The sequence below is a fragment of the Dermacentor andersoni genome, chromosome 10 (assembly GCF_023375885.2).
Source record: "Dermacentor andersoni chromosome 10, qqDerAnde1_hic_scaffold, whole genome shotgun sequence".
Classification (NCBI taxonomy): domain Eukaryota; kingdom Metazoa; phylum Arthropoda; class Arachnida; order Ixodida; family Ixodidae; genus Dermacentor; species Dermacentor andersoni.
This window is the reverse complement of record NC_092823.1, coordinates 57836828-57850960: the sequence shown is the minus strand read 5'-3', so window position 1 is coordinate 57850960 and position 14133 is coordinate 57836828. Positions and strand designations below refer to the sequence as shown.

The 14133-nt window shown below is 44.9% G+C and overlaps 1 long non-coding RNA gene across 1 annotated transcript in view; it reads right to left on the bottom strand.

Annotated features, from left to right (window-relative positions):
• The window catches only part of LOC129388289 (uncharacterized), a 32814-nt gene extending 22264 nt beyond the window's left edge, over positions 1-10550 (bottom strand). Inside the window, exons 1-2 of the long non-coding RNA XR_011890329.1 lie at positions 10411-10550; positions 124-199 (exon numbers count right to left, since the gene is read on the bottom strand). This is a non-coding gene — a long non-coding RNA (uncharacterized lncRNA). The remainder of the gene's footprint in view (positions 1-123; positions 200-10410) is intronic.
• Positions 10551-14133: the final 3583 nt, after the last annotated feature.

The following is a 14133-nucleotide window of genomic DNA, read 5'->3' as shown; positions in this document are numbered from 1 at the left end:
AATTTTTTTTAAATGCTATGCTTGCGCGACATTTTACGCAGAATTACACGCTATCAAACGATACCTTCTATCACACATGCATGCTTTGAATAGAAATATGGGATACACGGATTGTATACATACCTCATTGCGCACAGGACAGAAATGATGAGATACGCTACCAGTTTCCTTGATGTGGGCATTTTGTTTTTAGCAATTCCTGATGGAAAAAGATATATTGTTTAATGATTCTCAACTCATCTCTTTATTTGATGCTTGTTTTTGTTACTATACAAAATTATGGCATTGCTAGGGGCCTTTGAATAGGGTGACATAGGAACGAGGAAGTGCGAATTTCAATTAAAACATATCTCATGGTTGCACTCATACGATCTCGATTGCACAGGTCGTTTTTGTTACTTTATGAGTTCCTTTCTTCATTCCAATGCTGCTTAATATCCCCGTTTGGTGTTGTTGACGCTTTCTTGCTTTTTGAGTAAACGGCAATCATTCTTATTTAGCGAAGTAGTAAAAGTTCGAAGCCGACGCAGGAAGCGAAGCGACCGACAAACCATTCTCTGATGGGCAGGTCTCGTATGTGGTCTGGTTTCGAATTCGTTCTTGAGTTTGCACCAAACCACACGTGCCAACTGTGTGGTGGCTCAGTAACCCAAGTAATTCCCCTCTTTAGCTATGCACCCAAATACACATTTTAAATGACAAGATGAGCCCCAGTTGGTATTGCCAATGTGACCGCCTCCCTTGTTTGTCGTAGCTGGTGGTGTCGATATCTGAGGTTTCTTTCAAGTTATCTGAAACTCAAAGGTTGTTAGTCTTTTTTCAATTGTTCAATACCTCAATATAGCTTTAATGGTTCGGACGTGCTTGATTTCTGACATTACGCATATGCGCTTAAATTCTATTAATCCTGTTAATAAATATAAAAACAATTGCCGCGGCACTGACCGATAAGTTTCCATTTTAAGCCTAGAAAAAATTGGAGTACACCTAAGCACATCCCATTAGCTGCCAGAGGGAAAGCATTATTGTCCACTTGGATGCCGCATAGTCGTCCTTCGGGTTCTGCGCTGTGAGTAATGAACCATGGCAGTGAGGTCTACCAGAGTCAGCAAGCAACAGTAGCCTACGTGCTAACGCTACGTGCCACGGACATCTTGCGCGTCGAGAGATCGAGGACGAAACAGCTCCCACCAAGGGCGGCAGGCGATCGTGGTACATGTTGCCCGAGCCCGCCGCAGCAGCAACCTGGGGCGCAAACTCGGGACCCGCGCTGGCTTTCAAGAGGGAGAGCGATGGTGAAGTTGACGCACATTTGGATACTTGTAATGGTAGGCTTTCTGCTACACCAGGACATAAAAGACGCTCTATGAACGTTAGAGCGCGCGTGTGTGTGTGTGTGTGTGTGTGTGTGTGTGTGTGTGTGTGTGTGTGTGTGTGTGTGTGTGTGTGTGTGTTGTGTGTGTGTTGTGTGTGTGTGTTGTGTGTGTTGTGTATGTGTGTTGTGTGTGTTGTGTGTGTGTGTTGTGTGAGTGTGTTGTGTGTGTGTGTGTTGTGTGTGTGGAGAATCTCAAATTCTCAAGTTGGTCAGTGCATGAAATTGCGCATCAAGCAAGAAATGATAAGTTATGTTATAGTTTACTAGTCTATTAGCATAAATATGCCATTCTCACAGAAGTAGACATTACCATACCAAAAACAGTAGTGTTGAGCTCTTTTATTATATCGAGCAGCAAAATACTAGTTGATTTTATCCATATCTACTTGCGTCGTGAATTTTTATATTAGCTTCTCCTTCGATAGCAAATACACGGACACCCCAAGCAAATTTTTGCGGTCGCTGTCGTCTTTGGGTTCCGTATATAATTAGGTATATGTATCCTATATGCCGTGCCATGCCATCTGACATGCGATAAATGCGCGTTATATTGCCGCAGCATTCGATCACTGAGGTTGCTCATACGAGGTAGTATATTCGCGATAAACTCTTTCCACATAATTTTGAGAATGACTGACCACAAGAAAGTGTAATGAAACAACACGGCGACAGCGCAGGTCTTTCATCTTAAACCTTCTGAGACCTACATAATAATTGTGCAAACAATAACAAAGCTAAACTGATTCTGACGTAATTTTACTAGCGTGGCAGTGCACTAACTCTATATTCGGCCCAGTAAAGTGGTTTGAAACATTCCTGATACGAAAAACTGGCGGCGAATTTGGTAAGAAAGGCGTTGGCTTTGATTGCCAAACATAAATAAAATTGTTGAATGGCAGGATGCAGATAGAGCAGCCCCGTCACAACACATCGTTTTTAGAAATTATCAAATGTAATAATGGAGTTACCCTACAATGGTATACCCATAATGGAAAGGGATACCCTACAATGGATAACATGCATGTCATCAATTAGGTAATCGAGAAAATCACAGAGTACAATCAGCCTCTCTATTTGGCTTGCATAAATTACGAAAATGCATTTTATTCAGTAAAAACTCCAGCACGCAAACACACATCATAGAGGCATTACGTAATGAAGGAGTACAGACTGCCTACGTAAATATCCTGGAAAATATTTACAGAGATTCCACAGTTACCTTAAGTCTGCGTAAGCAGGATGATACCTATAAAGAAAGGGGTCAGACAAGGAGACACAATCTCGGCAATGCTTTTCACTGCATGCTGGGAATAAATATTCCAGCTATTAAACTCTCAACGCTTTGAAGTAGGGATCGACGGTGAATACCTCAGCAACCTTAGGTTTGCCGATGACATTGTTCTATTCGTCAGTACTGCAGGCGAGGTATGAAAAATTATTCAGGAGACTAGGATTGAAGAATATTATGCTGAAGACAAAGATAATGATGAATAACCGGGCAAGGGAATCAGAGTTCACAATTGCCAGTCATCCTCTAGAATCTGCGAAGGGGTACGTTTACCTTGGTCAATTAATCACAGGGAACCCTGACCATGAGAAGAAAATTCAGAGAAGAATAAAAATAGGTTGGATCGCATACGGCAGACACTGTCAGCTCCTGACTGGAAGCTTAGCATTATCATTGAAAAGGAAGGTGCGCCATCAGTGCATTTTACCAGTGCTGAGATATGGGGCAGAGATTTTGAGACTGACAAAGAAGCTTGAGAACCGGTTAAGGACTGCGCAAAGAGCGATGGAACGGAGATTGCTAGGCATAACGTTAAGAGACAGAAATATAGGGGTTTGGATCAGAGAGCGAAAGGGTATAACCGATATTCTAATTGTCATTAAGAGACAAAAATGGAGATCGGCAGGTCATGCAATGCACAGGTTAGATAACCGTCTTACCATTAGGGTTACAGAATGGGTACCAAGAGAAGGGAAGCGCAGGCGAGGACGGAAGCAAACTAGGTGGAACGAGGAAGCGAGGAAATTCGCGGGCGGGTGCTTGTGGAAATCGGTTGACGCAGGACAGGGGTAATTGGAGATCGCAAGGAGAGGCCTTCGCCCTGCCGTGTACATAAAATGGGCTGCTGCTGCTGCTGCGGCAGCTGCTGCTGCTGATTATGAGATTGCATGAACATCATGGCACTACTAAGTATGCATACAAACGCGAAAATTGCCGTATAAATTGATAAGTAATAACAACCCAAATTTCAAAAGAACAAGCAGGGAGCAAAAAAAAATAGCTCTACCATCGGCGATAAGCTACCAGTGAACAGCCAATAGATAGTGGGGTAACCACCAGAGGATTTCTTTGGAATAGTAAATGAATGAATATACCTTAATTAGGTACTATAGATAATATTAAATTGATTGTTAAGAGTATAGAGATGTGCAGGAGAAAAGAAAAGCACGAGAGGACCATATCGTTGACATGAAAAAACATATTTCAGCCAGAGCTGAAAAATTGCCCAACTTATATCCTCTGAAAATCCTCAGTAACACATTCACACGTTCAGATCTCCTGTGGTCTGTCTTCTACGTTAGCCGGCACGGGCGCGAGGCGATGATAAATACTGTGATAATGGTGATGACGACGTATATTAGTACCCCTTTAATTGTGCGACAAGGACACATGGTCACCTAACCTAGTCTGCTTGATTTATTCAGGTTTTCGTACATCTATGGCTATCAAAAGCTTGGCAGTCTAATATCAATCATAACTTTCACATTTAAAGCCTCTATCACTACAGGTATATTTACCTAAAATCGCAGTGACTCAGCCTATATGAACATCTTTTCTGCTTTTCTTCCACCAATACTGTAATCGTCTCTTATGCAAACTGCTGAAGAGGAAATGCAGCAACGGGCTAAAAATAGCGAAAGATGCCGATGATATGAAAACCAAAGAATGATTACGACATAGAGAAGGCAATAAAATCACCACGATGGAATAAAGAAGATAGCATGACAGCGATGGTATGCTACTGCTGGAGCTCATGTCCACTCACGTGTATCACATGCCAAGGGGTGCCCTAATTCACGCGATATTGACATGCGTACTTTTTACCTTTCATGGTGGCCGTTATTCACCGTCTAGCAACTGTTCTACGTTATCGGCCAGCACAAGATGCCCTTCTATTATCGCAAGTCTCTCAAATTTTATCGCTGATTCTACATCTTCTTTACGTTGGGGACTACCCTTGTGTAATGAAATTGCGCGCGTGAAGATGACAGCTTTGGACGTACTAGAATTTACTCGAGCATGCAGCAATTACACAGGACGTGTTTTTCCGTAGCTGCGGATTTTCGTTCCGTTTGCTGGTTTTTGCACGCTACAGGAACACCGTTGCTTATGGACCGCTTTGTGGGTCCTAATTACTACTGGCGCATATCTACAAGGCCCGTCGGTATCTACACCATCCTGCTGCGTCGTGCAGTTCGAGTTCTTGCGCCACTTCGCGAGGTCCACTCGCGAAGCCGCGCACTCGCCGTGTCGGCGCGGAGAATCTAAGCTACTGTCCGCTGCGTCGAGGGAGTGGAAGATTACTGATGCAACTGCCATCCAAGTCAGGAGCGCCGCCTTCGTGGGGACAAGTTCAACGTGCGAAGGTGGTACCCTGTGGATGGATACCACCAACATGGAGCAGAGCAGCCCTGCTGTCATGGCGCATACCTCTGCCAAGAGAACGAAGGAAGCAACTGGCCTTCCATCGGATGAAAATTTAGCTCCAGCGGCCCCGAAACGATCTCGCTCATCACAAGGCCTGCCCGCGTGACCGACCCGTACGTCTCAGGTGTCGCCAATGACATCGTGGTACAAATTGGTTATCAAACCCCGTTTTATATATGACATGTCCACTCTGCACTACCGTATCATTCAAGCGGCCCTGGACGCCTGCCTCGAGACTTCTCGATTTCAAGGTTTCGCTCTACACAAACCTACCAATAGGGTCTCAGTATGGGTGTCTGCTATGGCACGAGTTTATAAACTCGAAGAACTGCAACAAATACAAGTGTGGAAAGAATGTGTCCTTCCAGTCTAGGCGTGCCTCACCAGTGGTGCCGGTTTCAGACGTTACATGGTTAATGGCGTTGAATTTCACAAAGAACCCGAGAGGCTCCTGCAGGAACTATTGCGTCCCACACACAAGGCCGTGGCTGCTCACTACGTAGGCAGTGGTCGTACGTGCCTAATCAAGCTTCAAGCTTCTGTGGTTCTCATCGGAGGCTGCTCCTGAAGAATTCGCACCATTGTGGCAATGGATATTCGTAGAGCGTATGACCATGTGAGTCACGGAGCAAGTGTCGGAATTCTCCATTGGCTTCAGTTCCCTAGCCGTGTCTGCACAATCGTCGAAGCCTCCCTGCGCGCCGCACCTCTTCCCTTCGCCTGGCTGGCCAAGCAGCAGGTATGTTCCTCGCACATCAGGGTGTCCCACAAGAATCTGTGCTGGCACCAGTCCTTTTCAATATTGCTCTCCTTCCACTAGCTTGGAAGCTAGCGATAATGTACTGTGTGATAACACACAGTACATAATGTACGCAGATGACATCACTGTCTCGCCAGTTGATCCTGAAATCTGCCACCAAGAACAAGCGATCCAAGAGGCCCTAAACGGGATGCACAACTGCTGTGCTCAGATAGGGCTTGACATTTCCAAGGACAAGACGACGTACATGTCAGCAGCGAAGAAGTATGGGCGCCGTCTAATGGCACTCCGGCCTCTTCAGTTACCTCTGGATCACCAACCACTACACGAGGCTTCAACTCTCCGTGTACTCGGCCTTGAAATAGATTCCTCCGGATTTGGGGGACCATATGTCAAGAATGCAGAGCAACAGGCCACAGAAACGATACAGTTGATACGTCGGATTGCAAAGAAATTTGGTGGAGCGAGCACCAACATGGCTCCCTTCCTTGTCCGTTCTGTATTGCAACCACAACTCTTCTACAGAGCCCAGTCTCATAATCTCGCGAAGGCACAATGGATTCGCCTTCACGCCATTAATATCGAAGTCATGCAGACCATAAAGGGACTACAACGTCTCACTCCGTTGCCAAACCTACAGGCCGAGTCCCAACTCAACACTATCGACGAACTCGTGCACCAACGTCGATGCGTGTGCACTCAAGCCATCAAATTTCTGCTCGGCTGCTTCACTGGCCCGGTACATGGGACACGAAATAGACAACCCAGCATCTACGAGACCCGATGGAGCTCCGTGGAACAGGGTGCAATTAAGTGACAATAAGCCCCTGTATAGCTCGGTTCCTCGCCAGACGAATGTCCAAGTTTCCCGCCTTCATCGCGCCGATGATAATCAAGACGATGCGACTCTTGCAGCATAAACTGGTCCCAGTGTTATTGGCACCACCATTCACACAGCTCTCGTGTGTCCATTGATACCAGAGGCAGGCCAGATGCGCTCGTATGTTGCCGATCGTGCACCACCAGCCTATCTGGCCCGGCCTTACGAGACGGATTGGCTGCGTTGCTACCAACTGTTCAAGCTGCTCGATACTCTGAACTCATAATTCGCAACTACCCTAGTCAAGCCATCTACGATATACGTTGCGTACCTCAGACCACTCTATTATCAGATAGCATTCACCGTCTTGCTGCCAATACCAATATGCCCATACGCGTGAAGTGGGTGCCTCGAGCAGCCCTGCCGGGCATCCTTCAAGCTGATATGGCAACGCACCCACAGAATACAACATACCCAGTTCTACATTTTCCTGAAGACGCCTGTGGACGACTGATCAGGGAAAAAGAAAACCTCCGACGTACTACACGAGCTCTTATACCTCCATGTAGGTCAGACCTCCCTGGTGGGTTAACCCGCCGAGATGAGGTTACGTTAAGGAGGCTACGTGTCGGGGTCGCGCTCACCCCGTCTGTGACCGCTCTCTGGCAACAACAGTATCATTGTCCTTACGGCTCATCGTACCCATTTTGTAACACTGAAATCGAAAATGTGACAGTGACAAAACTACTATGGACGTGCCCAGGACTTCATCTAAGCCGTCTCCACCACCTCCGGCCAACAGGCCTTGGGCCTGGCCGCCCACCCGAACTTGAATGTTGGATTCATGGATCACATCATCGTTCACTTCTAGATTTTTTGCACGAGTTGAATCGGTTCGTGTACTTTTAACATCCTTGGTATATTCCCTAAGGGGCAAGCATTCGCAGTAAACCAAAAAAGACAGCGGTTACACTCGAACGTTTATTGTGTCATATATATATATATATATATGACTGAAACGTCTGTTCTGCGGATCAAAAATTGAAATCGAGAAATGGAATCACCGATATCATAGTGGTGAGCGTCACTTGCTGTCTTCGACACATGTTCGCCCAATAAATAGTTTTGTAGCTTTCGTTCTTCTACTGTGGTTGCTCACCACCATCGTAACCATGTTGCCGTGTGTTAGCCCTGTTTCCGGTATGAGGCAATCGGGCCACCCTAAATTGTACTATATCTTGTGTTCGTTTGCACTTTTTGTGGCGGCTGGATTATCTGTGAAGTCAGCCCATATTTTTTGGAGGAAAAATTGATACGTCCTTGTGCCTGACCTTGCTCTGACCTTGGCTCCGATAAGACAAAATGCTTCGAATTTAAAACGTCAGCTGGCCAGGCCATGTGACGGATAGGGCATACACTCGTAAAACTAAAGTTCGTAAATATTAAGTTAATGAGTTCCTTTGGGATCTTAGTTAGAATTTTACTGCCTTAATGATAGTTTGGTACTATCCGGAGGCTAGTGAAACTAATAATTGTTTTCGTCACTAGTAAAAAAGAGGCAGTATTGGTCTGTATAACTGCTCAGTCACTACTATTGTGATCCATATTGCTGGAATTGTGGCAGCCTAATGCAAAATTTCAATGAACGGTAATATCGTTCAACGTGTTGAAATAGCAATTACGTACGACGTCGCACCACACTTATAAGCAGACAGTAGGCCACCGAAAAATGAGTACGAAACCGTGATTATTTACCTAAATACGTGTGCTGCTAAGCACGAGGTCGCGGCTTAGAATTCCGGCGACGGCGGCCGCATTTGGATGGGGGCAAAATGCGATAAAGCCCGTGTACTCAGATTTAGGTAAAATTTAAGGAACCCCGCGTGATTCGAATTTTCGGAGTACCCCACTAGGCCGTACCTCATAATCAGCTCGTGGTTCTGACACGTAAATCCCGATAATTTAGTTTCAATTTTACCTAAATACTTAGGCACTTACCGTTGCAACACTTGTTCCCCCAAACTAGGGTCATAAGTACTCTTGAACTTCTTTTTATACTCAATGTCATATGCGACCTTTGTCAATTTTCTGTATGCATTTCTTGTTTGTTATTGCTTCATGAAGTTTGATGAAGGCATCATTACGCGAGGACGCAGCTCGCTGCTGATGAGCTTGAGAAACGCAAAGGTCATCGCTGTGCGGAGGTGGCTGCTCGCTGAGAGCAGATGTAGTTCATAAAAGCTTTGCCGCCGAAACGGATGAGGAACGATCATGATGCCATAGAACAATGATTATCACCAATTGCACACCCAGCGATAAAAGGTTGTTAGCGCCATTACACCGGCAATAAATGTGGATGATTGATGTGCTAGGAAATATATAATGGAAACTTCTTTAGATAGGCATTACTAAAAAGCATCAAAAAATTGACAAAATTTAAAAAACGGTTGCAAAGCAATTAGATTGGTATACCCGCGATGTACCACCGGAAACGTTCGATAATTGCAAGAAAAAAAGAACGGCGGCACCATTCGATCCAGGACACACACAAAATATAATGGCTAATCCAATAAACTCTTGAAACGCGTAACCGCAGTTGTCGAGGTTCCTTCTGTTTCAAACGAGGTAAGTTTCTGTTTATAACGCAGCATCGCCTTCTGTGTCCAGCAAATGCTAGTGTTCGCGATAATCAAACGACCATCAATAGAAGCACTAACTTCACATTAATTAAATAAATGGTCGCATCAAGAGCGGTAATAGGGAGTGGTGCCTTCCAGCAGAAACATTACTTTTTTATTCCATAAGCATGCCGCTAAAAATCGGCAGTGAAAAGCAAAGCCGTAAGGCCCAGGTCGACGCCTTAGCAGAGAAAAAAAAAATTGACGGGGTCTCTTATGTTATCCCTAGGCCGACTTGAAGGCCAAAGCCCGAGTGCCGGTGCATTAAAGCCGGAGACCTGACGTACGCATAACCTGAGTTCGCTTAGTCCACTTCCCTGAGCCATCCCGCTTAATCCGCTATCTTCTACTTAATCCGCTTACTCATCTTCTAATGCTATATCCTTCAACTCGCCAGAGTCGTCCACTTAATTTGCTTTATAGTCCTTCCTAATTCGCTTTATCTGCCATGGTTATCATGCATCTCACTTGCTTGCTTGCCTTCTAGATTAACTCATGCCCACTATGGGGGATTGGCGAACAATCGGGCGATTTATACTTACGTGCGTATGTTCCAATAATAATGATGGGGATAGTGTTTGTGCCGCTCATGACGTTGCAGCGTTTTCGCTCGAGGACTTTGAATCTCGAATGAAAGATGAGACATAGAGGGCTTTTTCGTTATTAAGAGGGGCACAAATAAGTAGTTGTGATCTTCATGCGTAAAGAAAGGTGCTGAGTCCTGAGTCGCTAAAAACGACCTGTGTTTCTACGCTTCAATGCAGAGGATCTTTTTTTTTTCGTTTTCTTAATGCGTTCGTAGGCAAACTATGGAATTACTAACTTCGATAATTGTAATATCCTTACGGTTTCTAGTACATCTGTCAGACAATTTCTTTAGCATGCTTTCGTGATCGATATATCCCCATGAACAAAAAAATTATCTCAAGTTGCAACTCTTGACACGGTTAGACGTGACAGTAATATTGATTATGATTCAGTTTTCATACAACTTACACCAAATGTCTGTACAACCATGTCACTGCAATTTTCTCTGTGGTTGGTGCCAGGAAAGAAACTTACCTTTTCTTCCGATGTCGCAACTTCCTGACTTTGGTAGACGATCTGATTCGTCTCTAAAACAGTACAAGCGAACAATATGCTTTTGCGCAAAGTAAATTAATAAACATCCTCGGAACTATGAAATAAACTGGGAAGGATTTCCTTGGCGCACTCTTTTATACGCGCCGCCTGAAAATAAGCCAGCTCTTGCTCGTCGCCGATTGGCTGAACCACTCATGTAAATTACGCCAATTGTGAACACGCCTCCTTAATTCTACAGCGTGGAGTAGTCATTAAACTTCAAGCTGCGCTTCAAGGTTAACGTTCTCATATTATTCTTGTCGTGACATTCAAGAGAAAAGGATTTTTGAACTCACTCCAAGTACGCAGTGGGCAAATACCTGTATCAACAACCTTTTCAAACTGTCATATATGCAGCACTAAGCAGCGGCACTGTTGTTGTTGCATTAGCATTTATTCCAATCATGAAACCTTTCAAACCGAACCGCCGTTGTTCCTTAGTGGCTATGGTGCCGGGCGGCTAAGCATGAGGTCGCGGGATCTAATCCCGGCGTCGGCGTTCTTGGGTACTTATCTTTCAGTGCAAGATGGAACCCGGGAAGTGTTAGCCAGTACCACTCATGGTTATGACGCCCATGCAAAAGCTTAAAAGAATGAAAGACATTCATATTCACTCCTATGCGCAAGTCGGAAGAAAGGAAGACGTAAATAGCTTGTGGCCTGTTTTACAAGCATGCGCATTTTCCAAGTTTCTAGACTGTATTATTCTCAAGCATAAAATATCTTACGATGAGTATCATCGATGCCAACGCTTTATCCACCAAGACTTTCCCCTGCGATTAAAGAAAGTGACACGAAGCGCTAAAACTTTATCTAGGACCTGTACTTTGACATCGACATTAAAAATCAAATCGCCGTAACAGCACCAGATATTTAAAAGATTTCGTTTATTATCGCGAGGTAAGCTTTATGGAAGCCTGAGTATGCGCTAGGTAATAGCGCTATATATTTTTTTCTATTCCTGATTACATTAAATATCATATTATTCTCATTATAACTCATTGTCACTTGTCCAAGAATGCAGAAGCAGTACGCGATGTGCTCAGAAATGAAATTAGGCTGTTGTCCTCTTTGTGAAGGCGGTGTAATAATATTTCTGCAAGTATACACCCAAACATTACATTGCCTACGAATAATCGCACATTTATAATGCAACAGGCCGCATAAACGATAAGCTAGCCTTCGGCTGCACTTTACAAATAGTGGAGATACGGTGCCGGTAGTAAACACAAATCGAACTCGAGCGACGAAGGACGTCAAGCTAATCGATGGCTCCCGAAATCTGAAAGAAATTGCAGTGTACTTATCTAATAAATTCTATGCCCAATACTTTCCTGCATAACTTCAAATTTTAAAGCATTATATCACGCGCAAGGCAGGAAGCAAGATTAAGTAATAAAGAATACGGTTGACCTGTGCGACAATGCTTTAAGTTGTTCACGGCGGGCGCGTAAATGATGTTGCTTTTATATGAAGGCATCAAGTTCTAAAGAACGTTCTTGAGGCTTTTTTTTTTTCTTCAGAAATATTTTCCGCGCTTCCTTAACCGCCACTTCCTATCTCCTTTCTTGTGCGTCTGCTGCGTCACCCTCCCCCCCCCCCAACATTGGTGCTGCTTCATTCACGCTGCCTTGCCCTATATGTTATCGCAGAGATTGACACTGGTATTGGGTTAAGCTAAAATATGTTCATATGAGGTACAACATGAAAGATCTAGTAAAAAGAATGGACATTGGGCAAATTCTTGTGAGCAATTTCTCTGGAACATACTTCACGACACTTTGTCACTGACTCACGCGGTTATTGGCACTTCAGTACTGAACCTCACGAGCCATAAAAAACCCGATAAACATTCACTCTCGGCATCTGTACCCACTAGTTAGTGTTGACCTTTCGGTTATTGGCAGAAGACATGTTTTCTGACTCTCTTTGTTTCTACACACATAGAGAAATTGAAAAACGATCGCTTTAACAAGTGCGAGGGCAATAACCGGAATACAGTACTTATTCATCACTCCACCATTAGCACTTTCCTATTTGACATGTGCCTCGACTGGATATTATTGACCTTTATCTGGCTTAGTAGTCACGTGCGTCAAAAGAACGTTAAGCGGAAGACGTTGATGGTAACGTGGTTGTCGTAATTCCTGTGACGCGTACTTGATGTTGACATCGTCCGATCGACGACTGCAGAGTATTACGGACGGCACATATAATGTGAAAACGACCAAATGAGCTTTGCGATTTGCTTATATACTGCGAATGATATTTATCGTAGCTTATACTTTTCACGTCGTTGACTTGCAGAAAGTAGTGGATTCAGATAAAGTAAAAAAAAACTCAGTTGCCTTACACTCCATGATGAAGGATGGCCAGCGAAGCTGTGTGTGTGGGCCCCTTATTGATGAACTGCACCTCCTCCGCGGGTCGTCCCGGCATTCCTCAATCTTCGGGATGGGCCCACGCATTGGGAGTGATTAACGCCTGCTTCAACTCCACTACGGATCCACCAAGCGTTGCAATATGTTCGCGATCAGCCCACACATGGGGAGTGCTTAACGCCTGCTTCTCCTCCGCCGCGGGTCGGACCGGTATTGCGCTATTAACAGGACCGGCCCAAGTATGGGGAGTTTCTTGCTTACGACACAAAAATTTCCTTGGAGGGTAGAGGTGTACAGCTTCGTTGTAAAAGTCAGACAACAATTTTGCACTTTTTGCTAGTTGCAAATGCCAAAGCACTAATGCTGAATTGATGCTGCTGAGTGGTGATTTGAGATGTGCATTCCTAAAGCCCCTAAACGATCCTAACAAGCGCCATCTCCTCTGTCTTCCTCGTGTGCAGGCGTTCACGTTCTCTTCTCTCGAACGTACCTCCCCCTACGCGGTTCTTAACTAGCAGATGCTCTCCTAAGGCGCTCTCCGCGCGTCTCTCTTCACCGTTAAGTAAGCGGCGAGAGCACAAAGCGCGAAGGTATATCAGCAGTCTGCACTGTTTGTCGGCATCGTGGACCGTGCCTTTAAAGCACGGTCCACGCGGCGTTGCTATTGCGCGAGGACGTTTGGTCAAAATTCATAACGGTTCAAAGCGGATGGATAAGGCGCTAAAGAGTGATAATGTCATATAACGGTCGAAACGTCATCAGAGCACCTGTTTGCCTACGTACGATCACCGCTTCATAATGTACGCGGATACACTCTAAAGGTGTCGGTTGCGTACAATCAGGTCAAACAAAGAGAATGCCATGGAGAGTACAAAAAGCACGTGCGCTTGAAGACGCCCTGTTTGAAGTCGGGCATGAGAGTTGCAAATAAATGCAGTGTCAGCATGCGGAACTTAACAGAGCGAAAAACTAACGAAGGCGCTTGCAACAAGTGGCAGTATATGAAGTTAGTGAGGAGCAAAGAATCGCTCACTCACCTCACAGAACCGGGACCATTGCGTTGGTTTGAATCCAGTGCTACTGATTCTTTGAAGTGAGACCTTCGGCTGTGCGGTGTCTTGCTTGTGAGATGGAATACGAAATGTTCGCTTGCCGGCCTATTCCCTTGTGCTTCACTCTAATGCACAGCGACATGGCATCGCGAAAACATAACTACGCTACAAAAGCGACAAGGAGTCGCGAAACATGGTACATGCTTACGTCGCGCGAGATGTTTGGCACC